We start from the raw sequence: 26,493 nt of genomic DNA, 5'->3' as shown, positions 1-26,493 counted from the left end.
ACAGCACTAAAACATACATTATTTACTAATGAACAGCTTTACAGATGTACAAATACGAATCCATATTTAATAATATTATCATGGCATTAATATCTTGATTCTACTGTATTCAACTGTCATATTAATGACTTTTTAGTCACATTTCTTAAACACAGTTTTCTCTGTATAATACTATGTGACTGACAATACAACCGTAAAATTCACCAAAAACGCAACATAAATTCACAAATTCATCAATATTATTCCTTCGTTGTAATCCAAATCTGTAGAATCCATACAGCTGTGAAGAATAGACCCAAATTCAAGCCTTTATTGAGCGATCTTCATCTCCATTCTCAGCAACGACCGTAAACATCAAATCCCGCACTCGTTATAAATTCTAATACATTTTCAAATAAAAACAGTTATTTAAAATTATAATAATATTTCTCAATATTACTGTATTTTTTATGGCAACATCGCGCGCAATAGGCTATTTATTACATTGCACGCGATGTTGACTATATAGACAGCATTCAAATAATATATTCATATAATAATTTGTTAATTCCCATACATATATACACTAGATGTCGCCTTGGCTACGGCAGTTCATTGGAACGAATGCGTCAATAGAGCCGCCATCTTGGAACAGGGGAGCCTCTCCTCTTTAATGCATCAGAGTCAATGTAGGCAAAGGTCTAACGGAAATAAAATCACCAAAAATCGTCATGAATGCGATTTTCTAGGGGTTTTTTTTTGGTTCGTTCCAACAGTCAGACATGTTCTTATCATTGAGTCCAGAGAAAATGTAAGGTTTTGATATTAAGATAATCTACTTTTTAAAAATATAATGCATATTGCTAGTAGGCCTAAGTTTATTAGTCACATTCTTCCACTTGAGTAAACTTCGAATGAACTATCGCTACTTACATATAATTATTAAAGAATAAAACAGAAAAACAACATGAAAATCACCACAGTGGTACTTCGGGAGATCTAGAACAAGAATCAGGTGGAGTTTGTAGAAAATCTGATTTCATATTTTTATGAATTTTTAAAATATGTCTGTATAGCGAGTCTATGACTTTGACAAATAATTATTAAAGAATAAAACAGTAAAACAACATGATAGTCACCACAGTGGTACTTAATTGGGAACATGTATAACAAGAATCAGGTGAAGTTTGCAGTAAACAGTTTCATTTTATTTATTTTTTATGAATTTGAAAAATATTTCTACCGACACTTAACACCTACCACGCAACCTCATGTAGAGGCCAATACATTTTAAGCATAGATGGCGTGACCGCATACAGGTCGCGTAGCAGGCGGGTATAGCCGTGGCAGGTCGGGTGACAGGCGCGTTTATCCGTGGCAGGTCGCAGGGCAGGCGGGTATAGCCGTGGCAGGTCGGGTGACAGGCGCGTTTATCCGTGGCAGAACGCGGGGCAGGCGGGTATAGCAGTGGCAGGTCGAGTGACTGGCACGTAGCCTATATCTGTGACAGATCGAATGGCAGCTGTGACAGGTTGCGGGGCAGGCACACATAGCGGTGACAGGTCAAGTGGCAGCTGCCACTAGCGGTGACGGGTCAAGTGATGGTCTCAGTGGCAGCTGCCCCTGCAACGCAAAAATTTTACCCCTACTGCGGTTTTCCTAACTGTCAAAGACTAATGGGTGACTAGCATGGATTAACTGCGGTCGTTAACCAAGGACTGAAACAAACCAACGTAACCAGAAATATAATTTCGTAACATTCAATATCATAAAACACATTCTCACTTGTAAAATGTAATCCCTTGCTGTCTGGTTTTTAGATTTCTTTCGTTTGAACATCCACACGCTGCACAAAAGTCCACCATCGTCCATGAATTCAAAGTACAGGCGGAGATAGCAGCGTTACCTAGCTACTTCCTATGACAAGACCCCTGTTCCAAGATGGCGGCGGTTTTGACGCATGCTTAGAACCCCAAGGCGACATCTAGTGTATATATCTATGGTTAATTCCGCCCTTATTTTATCATTCTTAATTCCAGGTTGCTATGGTAGCGCAGCTGTTTACACATTGAACTAGTGGCCAATGTTCATAATTCATAAGTATCAATTTACATTCATAATCATCCTTACAATCGTTAAGTGTGTGCGCGGCTTAACCCTTAAAGATGGAATGTGTAGCTTTTCATTTCTTAAACAACCTTGTATTAAGATGTATCATGGCCATATTCCAGGATGACAATGTCAAGATTAACCAGGGTTAAAATTTTTGAAAGAATGGTTCAGAAAACATGAAGAATCATTTTCACACATGAATTGGCACCTCTGAGTCCAGACCTTAATTTCATTGAAAGTCTTTGGGATGTGCTGGAATAGACTTTACAGAGTGCTCACCTCTTGCATTGTCAATACAAGATCTTGTCCAAAAAATGATGCACCTCTTGATGGAAATAACATCACAACATTTATTTCCATCGAGAGGTGCATCATTTTTTGGTCAAGATCTTGTATTGACAAAGCAAGAGGTGAGCACTCTGTAAAGTCTCCTCCAGCACATCCCAAAAACTTACACTGAGGTTAAGGTCAGTGTCAATTCATGTGTGAAAATTATTCTTCATTCTCCCTTCCAACAATTCTTTCACAATTTGAGCCTGATGAATCTTGACATTGTTATCCCGGAATATGGCCAAGATAAATCTTCATACATGGTTGTTTAAGAAATGGAAAGCTACACACTCCATCTTTTAGGGTTGAAAGAACAGTTGCCAAACATATAACATTCTAGAAAAATAATAATCACTGTAATAATGATCCATTCATAGACTCTTAAGTATTTGCCTATTAAAATCCAAACAGCGACTTTTTTTTTTTGGCCGGGCAGTGTATTACAGTATATTGTATAACTGAAACTAAAACCTTAAAAAAAAGATACTAAAATAGCACTAATTTTAACTAGGAAAAAAATGCAATTAGACATTGCAGTGTAACTAAGCAGTTGAAGTGTTTTGTTTTGCTTTTTTTTTTTTTTTTTTAATATCTTGCCTAGGGCACCAAGTGAGCCAGAACTGCCCCTGGTGCCCCCTCAAAAATATTAGGTGCATGACGCCCCTGCACACACATACACACTCAAATTAATTCCCTTGTCACATCTGCGGTTGATTTACGTGTCTAGTGTTATGCAGATCAGCAAGCGTTGAGATGAGGTGAGGCTGTCAGAATTGATTCCACCTTTCCATCCGAAGGGTCGTTAGAGATAAAGTAACCACTCTGCGTGCTGTCACTGATGAATTACGGTTTGCATAACCAATCATTTCGGGGCTGACAGACAGGCAAATGACGATGTACGCAAAGGGGAGCTGGATGTGACCTCGGGACTCAACATATCCAACACTTGAACAGAGCTGAGGGCTAATGTTAATGCAGGCTTCAGCAGCCGAGACTGTTTGTTTTAATAAAAATTTAATTTATTTTTTTATGTATTGTGTTTTCCATTGCTTGTTGCCTGTGGGGTGAGAAAGAGAACGTCGAGAAAATGAGGACTGTCAGCTGTGGTTTGATGATGGTATAAGTGGGACTCGTGTTTGATTTGTCAGGGCTTATTCTTTCCTAATTGAGTTTTCCAATCAGCGCTCTGATGATTGTTTATGTGTACATCTGTCAGAAAACAGACTGCGTTAATCAATGCAGTATCGGTGCGATTGGTGACCAATTATTTCTTGCCCTCTGACCTCAAAGTCTCTCATGTGACTAATAGATTCAAAATAAAAATGAGAACAATGATGGAAGTTGATAAAAAAGAGCTGAGCAACTGTAAGTAGCATTCATTTTCTTAGAAAGAAAATGATTATGAATGCATATACTGTACATTAAATAACAACCCTTTTGCATTTACCTTGTCTTGTACTTTTCTTTTGTAAGAACACCTACAATAAATCATGTTCGTTCTGCTTTTATATCGTTAGGCTGTCAAATTATCATGTAAAACTCCTTGAATGGTTCTATTTTTGATACCTCGGCACTCAATAGATAAAAAGTACACACTTAAACTTGAATACAAGTTTAATATGATGTCATGCAGCGTTTCAACTCTCTATAAAACTCTCTGGTCAATGGTGAAACGGTATCCAGGACAATAGCTTTTTCCAAGGCATTCAAAAGCAAGGACAATGTGGTTTTCCTGGCCCAATTAGAGAGAGAGAGTTGAGCTAGATTAAAAACCAGAGGGGAGAACTTCATCCCTGAACACCCAAACTCAAGCAAATGCAGCTCACAGCTGGGATAAATGTGTGCGAGTGAGAAGCACGAGAAGAAATGAACAGGAAATGAACATAGAAATGCAGCAGGGAATAATTCATGGTTTTATATGGGAATAAAGAATAAATGGAGCAATTTTCCTCCAGACAAGGTGACATTAAAAATGTCAGCGGTAATTGCGTGCGAGTTAGTGCAGCAAAAAGAGCTTAGGATTATGGGTAATGTGCGAGCAGAGCTATCATTAACATCAGAGGCCCACTGTAAGCCTCTGTTCAGTTTTAAACCTGGTAGTTGAGGTCAACACACATCTCCCAGGTGTTGGGAGGAAAGTTTGGAGCGACAAGTCAGTTTCTGAATGGAAGAAACAGGATTTTCAGTGACCTTCATCATAAAGCGAGCGTCCATCTTTCATCGCTCGCGGAGAAATATGAGAGTCATGAGCGAAAGGGTCAAAAGATCATGTTCTTGCCGTCGGGACTAAAGCTTTCGTATAGCTGCGGTCCCTCTCAATGTGTCAGCAAATGTCACGGGCGAGGAGCACCTACTTCTCAGCGACTACCTTGACCGCATTGGATCTCACAGGCTAGCTGACATTCTGCTTGCTTTAACATTTGGGTTGACACACGGACACACATTAAAGGTGCACGGTGAAAAGTTTCAGAAAATGTTGCTTAGGGCTTTACTTTGACAGAACCTAGGATTGGTTGAGGTGACCTCTGTAACCTCCCGAATCCATTTGCTGTGTAATGGAGTCCCAACATCGAACGCCAACATTTCCTGTCTGTCCCTGACCTCAAACACACATACAGAAAGGTGAGAGGATATCAAAGCCCTAGTCTAATGCACCAGGTAGGAGAGTCGCTGACTCTGAAGGTTTCTTCAGGATTGCTGAAACGTCATTATTGTTTTTCTCTCTCAGGTGCTCTGGTGAGAGGAGTGGAAGTGATGTCTTTGAGCTGCACTCTTCAGTGCTGTCTAGTGTCTGGACAGACAATGTATTGAAAGTGTACAGATCACATGAGAATTGGACAGGAGGCACCGGACCAGACAGATGGAGAGAAAAACACAGCTGCCACATCTACAGGGTGGATCAGAAAAAAATTAAAAAAAGAGTTGGTCAGAAAAGAAAGAGTTGGATGTAGGTAGGGAGGATTTCTTCTTCTTATTAGTAGTAGTAGTAGTATTTGCTGCTCAGGTTTTTATATACATAAGGTGGCAGCAATTCTTAATCTTCACTCAATTTTATATATATATAAAATTGAGTGAAGATTAAGAATATATATATATATATATATATATATATATATATATATATATATAAAATTTCAGATGGCACTTAGAGGCTTTTGCATCTGAAGTATATATATATACTCTCAGAGTGTTTGGCATGGTAATAGGTATGACAATGTTGATATGTTTGGTCTTGGCGGAATAGATCTGCTATGCTGCTGCTGTTGATTATTGCTGCTACTGCTGCTGACTTGCTACTGCCAATACATACATGACACACTGCTGTGAGCAAGTAAGACATGCAGCTGCTGTACAATATAGCGTACATGAAATACCCGTAGCAAATCTATACAGGTGGAGCTGGGGAAGGTGGAGATTTCTGAAGCACACTGCACTGCTAAGGCAAATGCTACCTCATGTATTTGAAGATTGAGCACGCAAGCTCATTGGCTACTAATACAGCAGGAACCACTCATCTGTGTCATATAGATAATGATGTAATTATGAGCAGGTTGAGTTAAAGGACCTATTAGCCTGCCCATTAGAGTTTCATGCCAGAACTTTGTATATATATTACCATTTTAACATTTACCATTTAATAGGTTGTTTGCACATGACATCACAGCATCAGCGTGAATGAGTCTGGAGGGCAGGGACTGATTTTTCTATATAGGAATCCTATCAAAAACTCAAAATTCGTATGTTTTGCGTCGTTTATGGTTGCTCAAACCGATAAAATCGAGAACCCAGAAGGTGTATATATCGTTTACATAACTGATACCGTTTTTTATAACTTATATAGTTTTTTTACCTTTAAAACTTGTCGCCTTTATAATAGCGTTTTGCGTCTGCTGATACTGAAATTAAGATGGATACCTGCTTACCTTATTTGTTTTTGACTTGGTTAAATATCTACATTCTTCATGCTATCGTTTGCAGGGAAGAGAAGCTATTTTATCCCATTGAATGATAATTTGGTGTTTTCACTTCAGTTTTGTAGTATTCCGTTCACAATGTTGATCTGGTTACCATCTGCATTCTAATTTTCACTGCTTGCCCTCCACCGGTATTTCACGCGTCACCAGAACCACGTGATTGCAAACAACCTATTTACCTTTTTTTCAAAATATAAAAAATATAAACTGAAAATATAAAAATAAAGGTTATTTCAAAATATTAAAAATACTATTACAGTATACAAATAATACTAAAATAACACTGCAGCAAAGAATTTTAGTAAAACAAAATGGTCAAGAATTGTGTTGCACTCGCTCGTTCTAATTATATAAATTGGATAAGCAGCAAAAATCTTTTTTTTGAGCGTTGACAGTAAAATAGACATAAACAATGAATGACAGGGTGATATATCATAATTGTACTACAATATGTGCAATCATCATTGACATTCACTAACATCACTACAATATCTGAGCTGATTCTAGAGCTATTACTCATGTGAATTTATCAAATGACAATCCTTCAGTTTTGATCGGAGCTGTGTGTGTGAGAATATGTTTAATATCTTTCTGCTGGAGGACATTAATGTGAGCCTGGGTGTCATGGAGGGAGGTGGGTGCGAGGTCATCCGTCCTCTTTAAGGTCTTCCTCCCATTAGCCCAGACTCATCAAGGAGATTAATCGAGCCCCAAGCGTGCCAGTCGACACATTTGTCAGGCCACTCATTCACTAATACCATCCTTACGATCCTTTCTTCCTTCTCAGTTTTACTATCCCTCTCTTTTTTCACTCTAAAGACAAAGGAAGGTCAGTCCAACAGTCAGACAGCGACAAATGGGATGTGACTCATGGATTGTCCGGAACTGGTCGTGATGGCGTTTGTGTATTTTTGTTGGGGGACATTAAAGGCAGTGTTGGCTTAACAAAGAGTTGAGCTTGAAGGGGACTGTGAAGTGACATTTAGATAATTAAGATCAGCTTATTTAGGCAGTTGAAACATCAAGTGGAAATCAATAAAGGTACAGAAGCTGAAAACGAGTCAAAATTTCTGATATATATAGAGTTGGGGGTGTGGCTACTGAAGCAGGCAGAGCCAGAGAGTGTTCAGCTGGTGTGGGACCATGACTGAAAACGTTACATGGGAAAAGACATTCAGCTTCATCTACAGAAGTGCAAGCCAAAATTCACTGAATTTAGAACATCAAAGATTAAACAGGTAATGAAAATGTCAAGTACCAGTACCAGTTTTTTAATGTTTACTTTGATTTGTTTGTACACTCAAAAAAAAAAAAATCTGGTTAAAGACATCACAAGTTGGGTTGAAATTGGACAAACCCAGTAACTGGGTTGTTTTAACACAGCGAATGGGTTGTTTTAACCCAACTGTTGGGTGAAATGTTTACCCAACCTGCTGGGTAGTTTTATTTGACTCAACTATCATTTAAAAAATACTGTATTGCTTGGTTAAAAAAAAAAAAAAAAAAAAACAAAACAAAACAAAACAAAGTATGTTGGAAATTAACATTTGGTAACACTTTATTTTAGGATCTTTTAAGTTGCTTATTAGCTTCCAAATTACTAGAATATTGGCTGTTTATTAGTACTAATTAAGCACATATTAATGACTTATGCTACATACTTAATCCCACCCAATACATAAAGTTAACAACTACATTACTAACTATTAATTAGCAGTAAATTAGAAGTTTACTGAGGGAAAAGCGAACATGTTCCCCATACTAAAGCGTTACCTAACATTTATTAATATGTCTAATAAATTAACATTTATTAATAAGTTTAATGAATAATAATGAAACAATAAACATTTATTAAATTGCTTATTAATAAAATGTAATGTTCACCATTGTTGCTTCTAGTAATTATGTGTCTGATTTTTAATTTCCAACTTATTTTGGGTTCATTTTAAGCCAGCCATACAGTAATTTTTAAACAATAGTTGGGTTAAATAAAACTGCCCAGCACGTTGGGCAAGCATTTAACCCAATCGCTGGGTTTGTTCATTTTCAACCCAATTTGGGTTGTTTTTAACCAGCATTTGTTTTAGAGTGTAGACAGCCTCAAAAAGATATGGCACAACATGTCAAAAAAACAGCCAATCAGTGTTGCGGTCATGAGCTTGCAATAGAGGGTATGCACGTGACGTTACCGTCGACCACTACGACTGCGGTCACGCCCGCTAAGTGGCAAAAGACTGAGCGGCAGCATTGGTTTTCAGCGTGAATGCCGTGAAAAACACACAAAACACTTCCAAAACAGGAAAGAGCTTTGTGATCGACTGTACAAATAGCTTTGACACAAAATATATTTAAAGACTGCTGAAAGCTACAGAAAAAAGAAGCAAATGGATCACTGCAATTCACAGAAACAACTCGACTCCAGTAGAGAAACATGGATTTGCAGTTATCATTTTGTGTCAAATTGTTGGATTTTGAGGTAAAATCATACCGTATATATTGAATTGTTATATATTATGTTGACAACTCATCAATTAAATATTTTCCATCTTATATATTCTGCATAATTGTGTGTTTTTAAATAAACACTGACAAAAACTATAAAACTAAATGTTTTAGGGCTGGACAATATGACGATATATATAACATTGATATAAGTATTTACGTGGATCTATATTGCAGTTCTATAAAATATTCACAGGCAGATTTGTTTTATGTATTTCCCCGGCGTCGAAATCAGGCACATATAATTGTCAGGAAACACAACTCCTGGCTGCATGTCAATATACATGGATTAGGTTTATTTGACAAGTTGTAAGGAACACTTTCGAGTCCAACCTTTAGTGTAATTGTTTGTTTTACTTTTGGGTTTTCGCAGTTTCCCCTATTAAATCCAGTCACGCAGCAGGTTCTTTTGCCACTCAGTCCAGCTGAGGGAGCGCGTTCCGGCGACGTCGATGCATACCCTCTATACTTACTTGACCAACTAAAATTTTTAGAGGTGAAATAATCTCAATATCTGAGTGGTCACATTAGCAACATTTTATGGGCAAAAAAGTCAATTTTCTATTGTCATTAAAGTTGCAATGTATGAAGCACTGTTCACACACAAGAACTTTAAATTCCAAGCAGCTTTTGGTTGGTAAATGCAGAAAATTTGCATAACCAGCTTGAATACATTGAAATATCTGCACGGGAAAATCTTTTACCCTCACACAAAAATCTCAATCGCATTAATTCCTATTGAAATTATTGCGTTGTGCCTGCGGAAATTCATAGAAAATGGTCTAAATAGAATCTATGCCAATATATTTGTACCATCATTAATGTTTTAAACAATAGGCAGTTTCATTCTCTATATTTTAGGCTATAATAGTCTTAAAGAACAGTAAAAGGTACAAGCTGAACTATCTGATGACAAGACTATGAGCCGAAGAGCCCTTGTGATATACGGCAGCAGTCCTGAGTCATGGACACTCACTACAGCAGCCTGAGAGTAAACCATGCGAGACGGAACAGAAGGACACAACGGTCCAGCATCACAGTGACTCAGCGTCTGGCTGCTGCGTTTACACAAACACAAATGGGATACAATGTTCTTCCTCACTCTGTTTCTCACTCTGTAATTCCCTGCGTCTGATATTTCCCTCCAAAAATAATATAGGTCCCACTCTTGTTTTCATTCATCCTGAAAAATAGACCATCTCTGACTAAAATCCCATAAAACCTAGCAGTTTATTTCTTTGTCTGATATGTTTGGAGATAATGTGTGGACACTCTTCATCACCTACTTTGTAAGTTATTATTAGCTGATTTAAAGGGATAGTCCACCCAAAAATGAAAATTCTGTCATCATTTACTCACCCTCATGTCGTTACAAACTTGTATGACATTCTTTCTTTTGTGGAACAAAAAAGAAGATATTTTGAAGAATGCTGGTAACTAAACAGTTTCGGTACCCACTGACTTCCATTGTATGGACAAAAAATACAGTGGAAGCCAAAGAGAACTTAAACTGTTGATGGACTTTCCCTTTAAATAAAGGTTAGTGTGCTGTTAAATTACACATTATTATGTTCATATTAAGGCATGCAAACTTTGTTTTAAATTTAAAACTTTGGTAACACTTTATTTTAGGGTCTTTTAACCATTTTCTTATTAGCATGCATATTACTAGAATATTGGCTATTTATTAGTACTTAAGCACATATTAATGCCTTATCTACATGACCTTATTCTACATTCTTAATCCTACCCAATACCTAAACTTAACAACTAACTTACTAACTATTGATAAGCAGTATATTAGGAGTTTATTGAGGGGAAAAGTCCAAGTTAATAGTTTATTTGTGTTCCCTATACTAAAGTGTTACCAGAACTTTGACAGTTTTATTTTTTCATGTTTTTATTATATTTTTCAAACATTTAATAAATATTGACCTCGTCTTTTTCACGTCGTGCTTGTCTACGGTCTTGTATTTCAAGTGTGTAATACATGCAAGTCAATCACAAACCTCCATCTACATGTACCTGACAACAGCCCCCATCAGATACCCACAAATCAACTACTGTTTGCGCATCGAGAGCCCTTCCGCCGATTTTGCAGACTGTCCATCTTTCTTAGCCAGGTTAGTAACTTTTTTTGCTAGTGCCCAATGAGATGAGCGAAAGAAAACATGGAGGGGAAGCGAGGCAAAAATATCCCATTAACTCAGGAAATTGGTACAAGCTGTGCCACAGCACAATGCAATCACCTTTCCCATCTTAGCATCTCCTGTCCCCATCACCCTTCCTTTCACCTCGTCCAACAAGTGGTGGAGTTATGTGCACTTTGTTTCCTGGCCGACCATTACAGATCTCGATGGGCAGATAGAGAGGAGGATGAAGCAGACTGAAGACAAATGCAGAGAGGGAGAGTTTTACTAAAGGAAATAAACATCAGAAATGAGCAACTAGAGATTTTTCTTCTAATAATAGAAAATAATAATATAAAAAAAAGAAGTGTCAAGTGGTTCCACTCAACTATATTGAGTAATTTGTACAAATAACAATTTAGTTGTATGAAGAAAAGAAATTCAAGTAAAGTTGACAAAATTTCTTTGAGTAAATACAACTCTGATAAGTGCAGTTTACTTAATAATGTTATGTTTATTACGTAAGGTGAACACATTTATTGACTTAATTTACCTTATTAAATTAAAGGTGCCCTAAAACCAGTTTTTACAAGATGTTACATAAGTCTAAGGTGTCCCCTGAATGTGTCTGTGAAGTTTCAGCTCAAAATACTCCATAGATTTTTTTAATTAATTTTTTTAACTGTCTATTTTGGGGCATCATTAACTATGCACCGATTCAGGCTGCGGCTCCTTTAAATCGCACGCTCCCTGCTCCCCGAGCTCTCGACTATAATACAGTGCATTTACAAAGTTCACACAGCTAATATAACCCTCAAATGGATCTTTACCAGATGTTCATCATGCATACTCCATGCATGCGTCGGATCATGTGACTTCAGTATTTATTTGGATGTTTACATTTGATTCTGAATGAGTTTGATAGTGCTCCGTGGCTAAAACTAACATTACACACTGTTGGAAAGATTTATAAAGAATGAAGATGTGTTTTTGAATTATACAGACTGCAAGTGTTTAAAAATGAAAATAGCGATGGCTCTCTTGTCTCCGTGAATACAGTAATAAACGATGGTAACTTTAACCACATTTAACAGTACATTAGCAACATGCTAATGAAACATTTAGAAAGACAATTTACAAATATCACTAAAAATATCATGGATCATGTTAGTTATTATTGCTCCATCTGCCATTTTTCACTATTGTCCTTGCTTGCTTACCTAGTCTGATGATTCAGCTGTGCACAGATCCAGACGTTAATACTGGCTGCCCGTGTCTAATGTCTTGAACATGGGCTGGCATATGCAACATTGGGGTCATACATATTAATGATCCCGACTGTTATGTAACAGTCGGTGTTATGTTGAGATTCACCTGTTTTCCGGAGGTCTTTTAAACAAATGAGATTTACACAAGAAGGAGGAAACAATGGTGTTTGAAACTGTATGTAATTTCCATGTACTGAACTCTTGTTATTCAACTATGCCAAGGTAAATTCAATTTTTGATTCTAGGGCACCTTTAACTATTTGCTCTACAAAATGCACTCAAAAATAATATAATTGAACTCAATAAATAACTCATTGAATGAGTTATTGAAACTCAACTCTTTGAACTCAATTGAATTGAGAGCAGGAATTCAAACATGCATATATGAGGCTCACAGCCTAAGGCACCACTCTTCTGCATAATGGAAGAAACTTCTCTAAATGTCGAACATAACTGAACATTAAACACTAACATAAACTAACAACATCTTTCCCTTTAATGAAAAACACACTAACACTTTAATCTCTATATTTACTCTCCTAATGCTATTAAGTAAAGCTGACAATACTCATTTTTTTAGTAGAAACAACTCAGTTACATTAAGTTCATGTAGTTACAAGAGTTTTTAAGTAATGTGAACAAGGATGGTTTGAGTGAAACTAACAACAGTGAAAGTGCATCTTTTTGAGTGCAGGAATCGCACGTGTCTTCTGTAGAGTTTTAACAAATCTCAGATAACAAAGTCTGCAATAGTATTGTTTATTTGCAAGCTAATTATGTTTCCAAGCTGCACATTTATGTGAAAGAATCTGAATATTCTTGATGAATATGTGTTTTCATCCCATTTGTTGAAATACATGGAAACATTTGATAATTTATTTCTGAGAAAATCCTTAAAGGGGCCATTATATTATATTATATTATATTATATTATATTATATTATATTATATTATATTATATTATATTATATTATATTATATTATATTATATTATATTATATTATATTATATTATATTATATTAAAGTAAGTACATTTATGATTTTATTTAGTTTTAGTTTGAATAATTGGTGAATGCCATTCAAAGAAATCAATTTGAAATACACTATATAACTTGGAATTATATACAGGTCTGTATTTATATCTAATTAAATATACATTTTCTAAATATAAATATTAAAATTAAATAATAACTCCAAGACGTATAATATTTTTAAATTCTTAAATAAGAAAAACACCACTTTGTTACTCTTTTGGGGGGGCGACTTACACAGTCTCACTCTACTGAATAAAAACAAAAGTGAGGATTTTTATTTATTTATTTTTTCACCCTGCATTTTGGAAACTTTATTCACATCTTGTGTTTCTATCTAGCATTGTGCAGTGCAATATCCCAATTACACTGTAGCTCTATAGTCATACTGTAAGTTAACAATTCTCATTTTTTTTCAGGAGAAGAGCCGTTTAAGATTAAGTTGTTGCTTAATAAATAAAACATAACTGAAAACGTTAAGTCTTCTGAGCTCTGAAATAGCAACCACAGAGCAATAGCATTTTCCTCTGGGTTTGTATATGAGACTTATTATTCTGTGTTATTCTGAAAGAGGCCTAAAACCAAAGCAATGCTCTTAGAACTCTCTGGCCTATACAATCATCTCCAAAAACAAACCACAATGTGTCCTGCTTTAATGAGCCGACACTGGCCGATTGCACCACTCTTGTTGTTCATACCGATTTTGAATATTTCACAGTTTCATCAAGGTCAAAGATGCTGTAACATCAGTTTAAACCATAACTATAAAGAGACTGACTGAAAGAGCAGTAAACATTTGGGTCTAATAATGTATTAATTGTGACTAACAGGTTGATTACTACAACAATTATCCATGTAATAAATGACTGTTTTATGAGAGAAAGAAAGAGCGAGATGAGAGATCGGGAAAGAGAGCAAGTGTAATTATCTGTGGAAGAGAGTGTGTGTGGTCCCACAGCTCTGGCTCTAACACAGGCCTCATTACTCTGTTTAGAGCCATAAAGAGCCCCATAGGACACACACACACACACACACACATACACATACACAATCCGACCTTCATCACATCATTACACTCATCTCAGTGATCAGTTCAATTCATTTGCACCCACAGCAGCAGTTTCAGTCAGGCTAGATTTATGTACTTATATCACACACACACACACACACACACACACACACACACACACACACACACACACACACACACACACACACACACACACACACACACACACACACACTTCTCAAGCTATCTCACTAGCTTTTGGCTCTGTGTTTCTAACAGACTTTTTAATTAGAAACCAGAGGATAACAACAGTAGCAATTACTCACAGTGTGCCTTTTGCCTACAGGAGGTGAGGGGGGGGAACGTTGCCGTTCTTTAAACACGTCACATTGGATGATTCAGTTCAGCTGTTCCTCTGAGAGCGGGTTCGATAGCGCCCACAAAATGCACTTCGGCCATCTTAAGTGAGATTCAAATTCATAGGGAGTATATGTTCAATCCGAAGGACACTACAAAATGCACAGAGAAATGGAAAAGAAAATGTACCCATCAATCATTGAGCACCAGTACTAGACAAAGTTTGGCTAAAATAAATGTGGTATTATTCAGTGTGATTCACCTCAAGTGTGGTTTCTACATTGTTTGTGAAGGTAAAACACACAAGATGCAACCATTACAACACCATTAACATGACAATGAGTGACATACAGTGGGGTGAATACAGGCAATGTGAAACACTTTATGTTCATTTGTCATTGGCATTGTTTTTTTAAAATATGATCCAAATGGCTACAACAATGGCTACATCAATCTTATATATATATATATATATATATATATATATATATATACACACACACGTAATAATTCTGTAATTAATTACTCATGTAATTAACACTGTAATTAACACGTAAGACCTGCAGGTTTAATACAAATTAAAATATTTTTGATATTAATTACCACTTTAAAGGTCCAGAAAAGTAGTAAAAACATCTTTAAAATAGTTCACGTGACTACAGTGGTTCAACGTTATTTTTATGAAGCGACGAAAATACTTTTTTGTGTGCAAAAACAAAACAAAAATATGAAATTTTATCAAGTAAAGTGAACTTCTACAAGTATCCCCTTAGCTTGTAGGAACAAGTGAACACTTCGCAGGGACCCTGTGAATTGGATCGTACCCAAGTTATCATGAAAGTAATTGGATGAGGACATCAAACAGTGACAAAATGCCTTAAATTCATCCTGCTCGTGCCTCAGGTGTGTGTCATTAGAGATTAAACAGTGAGACTGCATGCTACGCTATTGTTAACCCACATGCTAAGCTAATCAAACAATAAACTCCCAAGATTGAGGTTGTGCCTTTTCATGTCAAACGATTTCAGATCAAATAGACACATCACTAGATGACTCTCACAGATGTGCATATTTTGTAATGGACCAGTGACCCTGTCTACTTCAACCCATCACATCTGTCCAGTACGGTCTGATTTGGTTTCACAGCCCAGGGCCCGTATCCGCTGCCGGGCCCCGCGGATAGCACGTTCCCGGATCTCCCGGAGCTCTGTGAGGGATCGCAATTCCGGTTGAGTGGAATTTTGGCAGGAGGGATGGTCGGATGATCTAAAGGAGTGCCGGTAAGCAGCCCACACCCACTCCTCTCTGGAGCCACGCTTCTCCCGTAAAGGGTTTTCTCCGTCTCTGATGGTTCTCGCACCACGCTGCTGTAGCATTCTCTGGACTTTTACAACTTTCAGCTGGATGGGTTTATTGAGGGTATCATCCTCTCCCGTTAAGTCTGATTCCACAATGATGTCATCAAGACCACTGCCTGTGGTGGGGCCGCAGTGTCTGTACTGTAAAGTGAGAAAAATCCCTTTTTTTGTGCAACGATAGGGCAGAGAATTATTCAGTGTGTTTATGTGTTGTGCGTGTGTGTGCTAATGCATTTAACATTTCTGGAAAATGACCTGATAACCATTGCTTTATATTCGCAACACCATTTGTAATATTAATACATTACGAGAGCTACAAATCAAATAGACCATATGACACAAACAGACCATGCAATTACAAACCACTGTGGTATTAGTGCCGAATTTTGACTCAAATTTCCACAAGGCTCTTTTATAGTATTCAGAGGCCTTATTTCATAGTATTAAAAGACTCATCAAACCTATTCCTGCTGATTCAAAGAAGAAAGCCACAGAACTGAACTTCACACCCAGCGTCTGGAGCTTTAATAGGCTGGAGAAACACCACCATAGCCCAGCAGAGAGAACCACTTCTGGGTAGCGAGAGCAGGAAAGGTCCTACCGTTACAACAGAAAGACAATAAGAAGAAAGCAGACTTTCTCTGTGATAACAGCCTTTAATATTTAAAATAAAGTCAGTTTTCAATAAATAAATAAATAAATATAATAATTTTGGCTAATATTTTATGATTTGGCTGTCAACTTTTTAAGTTGCTGCAATTCAGTTCCACTGAAAATATCGACATCTAATCATGAAAGAAGAAGCAATGTTCGATTTATGAACGAATCGATGAAACAGTTGATCTGAATGATCGGTTCATGAATTGGACTGATCCATGACTTCTAATGGTTCTTGTACAAAACTATCATTTACCTTTAGAAGATGTACAATAAAGTGCATACTGTACATTTATGAGAGGTTTATTGTACTTTTGCATTCTTCTTAGAGAATGAAAACTTCATTCCCTCTTCGTTGAATGGAAAAGAGCAACCAGCAGCAATTTCAGAATTTCTCCTTCAAAGTTTAGTCATACAGGTTAGGAACAATATTAGAGTGAATAAATGATGACAAAATTTCATATTTTTTGGGCTGAACTATCACTTTAAGGATCATTCATAATGTTTTTCATACCCTGTAAAAAGCAGAGCCATTAGAGGCAGGCATGTGCCAGTTCCAAAAACCTGCTTCAATTCCAAAAGCTTGCATCATTTTACCCACCACCCCCTCCTTTTTTCATTTATTTAAACAAAGGTTGACTTTCAATGAGCAGGGCTTTTTCATCTACAACTTTTTATCTGTTCCTGCCAGTGAGTGAAAATTAGGAAATGTGTCATTTTGTTCTATCAAACCTTCATATTAGAGAGATGATGTAAGTCATTATATGAGTGTCTCCCCTTATTCAGCTATCATAAGAAACACCCAAATTTTGCAACACTTCAAGGACAGATGACTTCAGAAAGCATTTGTCTTGTCTTCATCATCATGTCCTCCATTACCACTTCAAGCGCGATTACGTGGCAGACTTGCCTCTTTGTCTATGTCGAGATGTTAAATGGATTTGTAAGAGCTCAACGGCTCGGAGTTTGTAAGAGTGCACGGCTCAACCGTCACGCCATACATTTGCACTTAGTATTTGTTTCTCTCGATTAGAAACAAACTATTGGCAAAAAGGTGTTAGCCTTCATGTAGCAGTCCGTTATTGTGCAGGGTATTAATGACCATGCATGCAGTGACCCGTGCTAATGGTGCTATAGATTAACTACAACGGTCAGCCTTTGAGAGGGTCCCAAACTATTCCCACGCAATCGATTCTCAAGAACGCCTGTGAAATTGAACTGTCAGGTGTTCCGTTGGATGCTGATATGATATTGATTCTTCTTTTTTTCACATAGCGCAGCCTAATAGAGCCGGGACGCTGCAGACGTGGCCGCAAGCCACAGCGCCATTGCTATTAAAAGAGCCTCTCAGAGTAATTTTGAATTCTTTCAAACGGATAAACAATGCATGTATATTCGAATGAGAGGGCAAAAGACGAGACAGGAGGTCCAGGCGGTTATCTGTTACAGGAAATGATTGTGTATTACATGGCTTAACCACATGTTTGCTTTTTGTAGCTATCTGTCAATTAGCAAGGCCTGCTAGGAGAGGCAGCACTAAGAGCACATTGACATTGTGGAGATGAGGCTAATAATGAGTGCAGATAAAGGCTCACATTAACACTAGGCTGCATCATTACTCTTTCTGTCAGATTTTGCCCTTTACCAAGCCAAGAATGTGAGATGGAGAAAGACAAACACTGACCATAGGGCTGGAAAAGAGGAATATATTAAAAATTTAGTAATCTTTTGCTGTAGTGTGTCAGTAGAAAATAGCACTTTAAATTTCCAAACATTCCTTTTTCTATCAATTGTAATAATGCAGTAAGATTTCTGTATACACAAGAAGTTTGAGAACAGCCGGTATGTTCCACACAGAGATCTGATCTCAGCATCATCGAGTCGTGTGAACACCCTTTGAGTTTAAAACAGCTTTTGTACAAGGTACACTTGCACATAGTTTTTCAAGTAGCTTTGCAGGTAGGTTTTTTCAAGCATCGTGCTAAAATTCTTCTGGATTTAGTATGTCTCAGTTTTTTTTCTGTTTCTTCGTGTAATTACAGACAGTTTGGGATTAGTGAGATCAGATCTCTGTATGGAGCTCCGGCTGTTGTCAGACTCCTTGTGCATACAAAAATCTCACTGGATTATTACTAGGGTAACCAGATTTCTCATAATGGAATATGGGATGGGATAGACAATGGGATGGTTAAATACAGGACAAAACATGATTTTTTCAACATGTTCTCCAACCAATTGTTTGTCACTTCCCTTAAATACGACCCGCATAGGAGTGTTTGCTAAAGTTGTGCCCCTATCGACAACAGGACACTTTTATCTGCATCTAGTGTTGTCAAAAGTACCGGTACTTCGGTACCAAGTCGGTACTGAAAATGTGACGATACCTGCATTTCTGTAGTACCGGTAGTACCGAGATTCCGGGTATATTCTGTACCCACTGATAGGGCTGTGGCATTTACTTGAATATGACACGAGTGAAGCACAAAGCTTTGATTACAAAATAAATAATAGGTTAGCAATTAAATGTGACATCGCAGCCATGGAAACATTTTGGTTCATGCCGAATGACAGAGGTATGCGAGTCCATACATTTAAGCTTTGTATTCTGTTTTGCGAATCGCGATCTGGTCACCTGATTAGCAGAGAATTTAAAGGGATAGTTCACCCAAAAATGTTTATCTGCTTACCCCCAGAGCATCCAAGATGTAGGTGTCTGTGTTTCTTCAGTAGAACACAATTGATGATTTTTAACTCCAACCACTGCCGTCTGTCAGTGGTATAATGCAAGTCAGCGGGAACTTGGACTATAAGAGTAAATAAAATACAACAGACAAATCAAAATTAAACCCTGCAGCTCGTGACGACACATTGATGTCCTTAGACACGAAAATATAGGTTTGTGCGAGAAACCGAACAGTATTTATATCATTTTTTACCTCTAAAACACCACTATGTCCAACGGCATTCATCACTCGATTCGTGAGGTCTGATCGCGCTCTGACAGCGGCAGTGATGTCTCGCGCATATACTTCAATGAGAGCGAGACAGCGTCAAAACCTACTTACCAGCATATGCTCGTTTTTTCAACAGTACAAAATGGATGTTTGAGCATTTATTTATTTATTTTATATTTCAAAATTTATTTCATTGAGGCAGCCTATACACACACAAACATGCTTCAAATAATATATAAAATGTTTTTAAAATAGGCTATATAAAATAGTAAAAAAGTTTCAACAGATTTTGCTGTGGTACCGAAATTGGTACCGAGAACCGTAAAATTTTCATGGTATCGGTACCGACTACTAGAATTTTGGTACCGTGACAACACTATCTGCATCATAATTCAGGTTTTGCATAGCTCAATTGGCAGAGCATTGCAATATACAAAAATATGCAATCATGTGATCATGCAATTGTGGGTTCGATCCCAGGGAACACGTGCTCATAAAGTGTATATGCACTATAAATCACTAAGGGTAGGTTTAGGGTTGGGGTACGTGTAGTCATATATATATATATATATATATATATATATATATATATATATATATATATATATATATATATATATATATATATATATATATATATATATATATATATATATATATATATATATATATAAAGACTAGAATAGATTTGTAAAAGTGTATCAATACTCTTTCTAAATGAACCGTGAGGCCAAGTTGTTGAAAAAATGTTAAAAAGCTGCTTAATATTTTTGTGGAAACTGTGATACTTTCTTAGGATTATTTGATTAATAGAAAATTAAAAACAACAGAATTTATTTGAAATGGAAATCTTTTGTAACAATGTAAAAGATCACCTGAATGCATCCTTGCTGAATAAAAATAATTGTTTAAAAAAAATCAACAACAACAACAAAAAGTTACTGACCTCAAACTTGACTCAAACTTGTATGCATGATATTGTGTATAATTTTAAGTATATGTGTTACTACTATAATGTTATCTGGAAATATAGATTACAGAGCTACTCGATTTAATATTCAGATTTGAATTGCTTTTAGGAGGAGGAACACTTGGAATAACTTGGAATAACTTCCGTTGCTGTGTGTGGAAAAAAAAAAAGTATCGGAGGGAATTGACTGGTGCCAATTGTTGCCATCTTTTGTTTTAAAGTTTTTCAGTTTCAATAGAAAACTGCAGAATGTACATGACGTGATAGACAGCAGAGAGTGCATGTGAGCTGCAGTCAGTCACCCTACTGTGTTGATCTGATACATTATTTGACATGCTGGGGTGCATCTGTGTATACATGTTGATCCCGTAATCACTCCTAATCTAAACATTCACAAACTGATTACTGAAATTCACTCCCTCGCTCTAATGCAATAATACACACAAAAACCTATTGTTCTCTAACAGCCGAATTAGCATTGCACAATTTATGTTTGTATTTCTCTGAAGTCCCAATGGATATTCTGTTTTACCCACACACATGACCACACAAAGGCTCTACACACAAGAGTTTGTCTTTTATTCTTTCTCTGTGGTCGGCCAGTGTCATGTGGAGGCGTATGGAGAGGAAGTGAGGGGCAAGACTCTTTCCCCTTAATTCAACAAACTCAAACACACTCACCTCACATACACACACTAACACACTCTCAATAACAAGTATATCACGCTGACCTGGCCAGCAACTGTGTATTTGGCCTCTACTCGCTGGGAGACAATGTAGAAAAATAAGCCATTTTCCTCCCCTCTTTGCACCCATCCCACAATGCAGCTTGAGAGCAAGCTAGGAAGGTTAACCAACTAAAGGCTAGGAGATAAATGAGGCTAAGAGGAAATTATTAATATAATGAATTGTTCACCCTAAAAATTTAAATCCCGTCATCACTTATTCACGTTGATGTCATTCCAAACGAACACAAAAGGTGATTGTTTTTGCACATCCTGCCCAAATCCTTTCTTGCATATAATGAAAATGAATGAGGATTGGAGGCATGTTATAAAATGGAGAAAGGGAAAAAAAAAAAAAAAAAAAAACAGCATAAAAGTATAATAAAAAGAACATATGATCTATTTTCAAGGTTTACTAAAGCCATAATAATAATAACAACAATAAAACTACTTACATTTTGGTGAATAATTTAATGAATTACTTTGTTTATTTATTTATTTTCCCCAAAAAGGCTGAGCTTAATTACATATTTAAATAAGGGTCACCTGTGGTCAATCAACTCAGTGGTCATACTTACTTAAAATACATACTGTATATCTGGGAATCTGTTAAGACAAAATAACTCCTGAATTTATGGCAACTCAAAAACAGGTCAGCCAACTGGAGACTAATGAGAGACTCTGTGTACAGGAAGTGCAGCTCATAGACTTTGGAGGTTTTAAGCCACAATTACATATTGTGACAAAAATAATCCCCTTTTATGAAAAGAACAGGGCTCAGGGGTGAAAACATGAATAAAGAAAAGAATAGGGAATGAGGGTGATCAAGCAGTGAAAGAGAAAGAGAGGGTGACGATTATGAGAATATATGGGATTGTGGTATGGCCTAGATTACCTCATTCCAAACCAAAGCCACACGTTCAGGATCTGCTGCCAAACCATATCCCCTTCTCTCTCTCTCTCTCTCTCTCTCTCTCTCTCTCTCACACACACACTCGTTCTCACTGCGTAAATTACTACCCAATGAGCCCAGACATATGACATGATCAATGTATTGCACTCACACAGTCAGTTGGTGACACTGCTCACCCTGTAGTTTTCAGGTCAGTTGTCCCCTATACTCAAGGAAAAAATTTGTCTATTTCAAGGCCACTCGATCACTGCCGCTAACATACTGCCAATGTCTTCTCCTTTTCTTTGCACAGTTCCTTTTTAAAATCTTCCTCCATCTGTTTCCTTAACCCAACTTTATCCCACTCACCTAATGCCTTTTCCTCTTGTACACCTGCTTTCACACCCCCCCAATTTTATTTTTTTTTTTTACACTTTTCACATGCTGCCTGAAATATAATGAGACTGCTGAATTTAAAGTCACTACAAAATTCAATGGTTGTTGGCAGATGCCCCCCATATTTTTCCCGATTTGAGCCGTCAGCTCCTGTCCACTACAATTTGGAGCGGTTCATGCCCGGGTATACTTCATTTCACGTGAGCCTTTCAAAGGTACTCCTTTACCCGTGAGCACAGAGCACTGTCCATGGTCAGAAACATTTGGCTGCATGCAGCCACTGTTCAAAAAGTAAAAGTAAGTCCACAATCTAGTAAAAGTTTCTTGTTTGCGCCGACATGAGAAACATCATGAGACTCAAGAGACTCAGACATTGCAGTACAGAACATTGAACGCTCCATGCATGTGGATTTGGATAAAACAGGTAATCGCTTTGATGCCGTGCCTGAACGCTGTTTATCCCTTCACAGTGGCATATAGCGGACGGGCATGCAGGGCTATTAAATTATTCTTCTTATTATTATGCTACTTTTATTATTAATGTTGCAATTCATTTGCCCTGCAATATCATAGCATAACCAACGCGCTGCAAGGATAATAAAAGATTACTTAGATAGCTTACTTCTCATTGAAAAAAAACAACTTGTTTAACACAAAATACTTCTCGATTCACGAAAAATAGTATTTTTTTTTCTCACTATGGGTCACAAGATAAATAAAAATTAAGAAAATAAATTAGATTCATCTTGCATCGTCGCTAAGAGAATATGCGCCGTTAATGCAGTGTCAGATGCCAAAAGCTCAGTCAGTTTTTAAGTTCAGTTTCTGTAGTGAATAATTGAGTGGCGTTTCAGACTTCTTCACCCACACAACTCTCACGCAAAGTTTGCACATTGTTTGTGTGAAAAGCTTTCCAGTGCTGGAGAGAGCTAAGCGGGAAGGCCTGAAAACAGACGCGGAGGCTGCTTTGATTCCGCTTCACATGTGAGTAACACTGGGTTTGAGAGTCATTGATTGTCTGGAGTCGCTGTGCTGTTGGCGACTAACAACAAATTTCTTTGTATTTACTCTTGTGTACTGTACGTTCATTTTTGCTCTTCCTTGTCGTTCGTTCATCATCTGCGCTTTATTTTTCGTGAAGCATTTTGTTTTGTGTCAGCTGTGATAAATGGACATCCACTCGAACTGTGTGTGTAACAGTGGCCAGTTACTGAGTTGTGCAGGTAAACCATTGCTAGAGAATGCGGTGTTTAGCGTCATTGTTAGTGCACTGGCCTCGCCTGCCAGCAGAGGATGGGCCGAGGTTCGAGGCTCACTTGGAGCAGGGTGGTTAGGAATAAGATTGGAGAGTGAGTTTTGGAGGTGGAGCAATGAAGACAGGGGTGGGTTTGTTTGAGTTGATTTCAAATATCAACAATGTCCAACAGCATTTTTGAAAATCTACTTATCCCACCTTTAACCGAAATATAAATAGATATTTAGCATCGTTTCAGCAAACTCAAATAGAAGTCTGGCTGGATCTATTCTGGTATGTAACATCAATCAATTCCCCATGAAAAAAACATGAAATATGATTTTTTAACATGTAAAAAAATAATAATGATAATATAATAAAACAATTGTAAGCAATAGCCAAATAGCTATTTAGCTACTTAACACTGTACACTGGTTTAGTAAACTTACATTCAAGTCTGGCTCTATTGTGCAATTAAATCAAATCCGGTCTCATTACATAAGTGAAAGAGGATATTCAACGAGGAACAAAAAAATCTTGTTGAATATCCTATTTCACATGGAAATAGAACACATTATGAAGTCAAATGGGCTGTGAAAGCTATTTCACATCAACTTGACCTGTTGAACATTAATGAATTTGAGCAACAACAAACAAGTTCAAATGAGAATAAAAAAAATTGAATAATTCAGACTAGAAATCACAAATTAGATTTTATGAAATACACGATGCATATTCTTCATTTATTCCAGTTTGGTATGTGAATCTCATGTATTCCTGGATCACTGGACATAAAAAGGCGGCGTTTCCATCCTGCTTGTTTTGGAGCTTTTGAAATAATGTTTGCTCTGCTTTATTTATTGCTGAATTGCTTGCCTGACACAGTAACATTTACTGTAATAGGGTGAGATGCATGGTTAGCTCCAAATGCCAGCCACCCGCATCCTCTTGCCAAGCTGAACAGACTGCGCTCAATACAAAACTCCCACATAGAGCGGAGGTGCAGAGAGGCTGGTTACAGTGAGCCCAGCAGTCTCTGCTTATGGCATTTATTAAAGAAATTACCAGAAAATCCGACAGGCCTGGTTAGCATATGGTGCGGATAGTGCACATCATACATAAAGAGAAAATGCTGTGATTACCTTAGCATCAAAATGATGGTTTCTGACATGCACATGTGTGTTTTAAGAAGACCAATCTCAGCTGAAATATCATCCTGCACACAACTTACGCTTTGCCACCTGCACCGTCCAAACCGGTTTCCCGCTGGATCCCCAAGCTTCTTTTATTATTTGCATTCCCTGGCTTTTATTTGATGTGATAGAACATCCGTCAAACTTCTGACTCGACCATCTATCTTTACAAAATGAAGGAAAAAAGAGCAGTAATAATTTCACCAGGATGGCCTAGGATGCCGAGACAAATAAACAGTAAGAAAAGAAACCTGACACAACACTTTTAAAGACAGCTCGGAGAAAAGCAGGGAATGAAAGAGCTGAAGCAAAGGGAGTATAAATAGGCAGGTTGTTGTTGTAAGAGACAGAGGAACAGAGTTTTTGGAGACTCTGGTGAGCCAGGGGGAAATTGTGCGTGGCCGGTGTTGGAGGCACTTTAGTGGAGAGCAGCGGCGTGAGAGATGAGCAAAATCAGAGGTTTATTTATAAAGCTCAGCGTTTTATGGCAGAGAAAATATGCCCATGTGCTGGAGTAGAAACAGGACTGGGCTTGAACGAGCACGTTATGGCGCTTTTCCACTGTGTGGAACGACTCGGCTCTGTTCGACTCGATCCGTACCGAGCCGTCCCATGCAGTGGAAAAGCACCAAAAAGTGAGCCGTACCGAGCCGTACCATGCAGTGGAAAAGCGCCATTAGAGAGCCGGATGAGGAGAATGAGAACATACAACAGCTGCCGTTACCTGAACACCAGTGAATACACACACAAATAAAATATTTAGTCATATTTTTGGAAACAACACTGGGCTTTTAGTTGCAAAAAGTCTCAAGATATTTCCTAAAATGTAATCTCTTGTCACCAAGGTATTGAGTCATTATTTTGGCTATAGAACACTTTCGTTCCAATGTGTCCTGGACCAAAGCCACTGTAAGCAAGATTTGGAATGTCAGTGGGCAGGAAATAAAATAGAGATAGCGGGAGCAGGAAGAGAGCGTGACTGTTCTATCATCAGGTCAAAGGTTATCGGGGGTGAGCAGACACGACTGCATCAACAGGACAATGACACACAAGGTTTGTCAACTAAAAATCGCTCAGATGGCCAAAGTGGAAGTGAAACTTTCCACCAATATGGTATTTTGGTTCCCCGCAGTTTTTTAAAAGAATTAGAAGCACAAATTCCATTTTTTTAAAAAGAAAAAAGTAAGTAAGAGGCCCCATTTTGTACCCTATTTGTGGAAAGAGACAATTGTGGTTTTGCACTATAATTTTTTTCTCATAAGCAGCTTCTGAGGATGGTCTGATGATGGTGCAATATACCTGCAACTTTCAATATATTAGAAATTACATGGTTTGGCTTCAAGTAGCAGTCAGACCTGTCTGAGTTTATCGCTGCTGGAGTCAAAGATAATCTCCGCTGGTCATACGGAAAGAGCCAGAGCA

At 37.5% G+C, this 26,493-nt stretch overlaps 1 long non-coding RNA gene across 2 annotated transcripts in view; it reads right to left on the bottom strand.

The window, feature by feature from the left end:
- The window catches only part of LOC125270236, a 120,343-nt gene that overhangs the window by 14,079 nt on the left and 79,771 nt on the right, over positions 1-26,493 (bottom strand). For both annotated transcript variants that reach the window (XR_007185304.1, XR_007185305.1), the window contains exons 3-4: positions 14,662-14,844; positions 11,147-11,283 (exon numbers count right to left, since the gene is read on the bottom strand). This is a non-coding gene — a long non-coding RNA (uncharacterized LOC125270236). The remainder of the gene's footprint in view (positions 1-11,146; positions 11,284-14,661; positions 14,845-26,493) is intronic.

The sequence above is a fragment of the Megalobrama amblycephala genome, linkage group LG6, assembly GCF_018812025.1.
Source record: "Megalobrama amblycephala isolate DHTTF-2021 linkage group LG6, ASM1881202v1, whole genome shotgun sequence".
Lineage (NCBI taxonomy): Eukaryota > Metazoa > Chordata > Actinopteri > Cypriniformes > Xenocyprididae > Megalobrama > Megalobrama amblycephala.
This window is presented reverse-complemented; position numbering and strand designations above follow the sequence as displayed.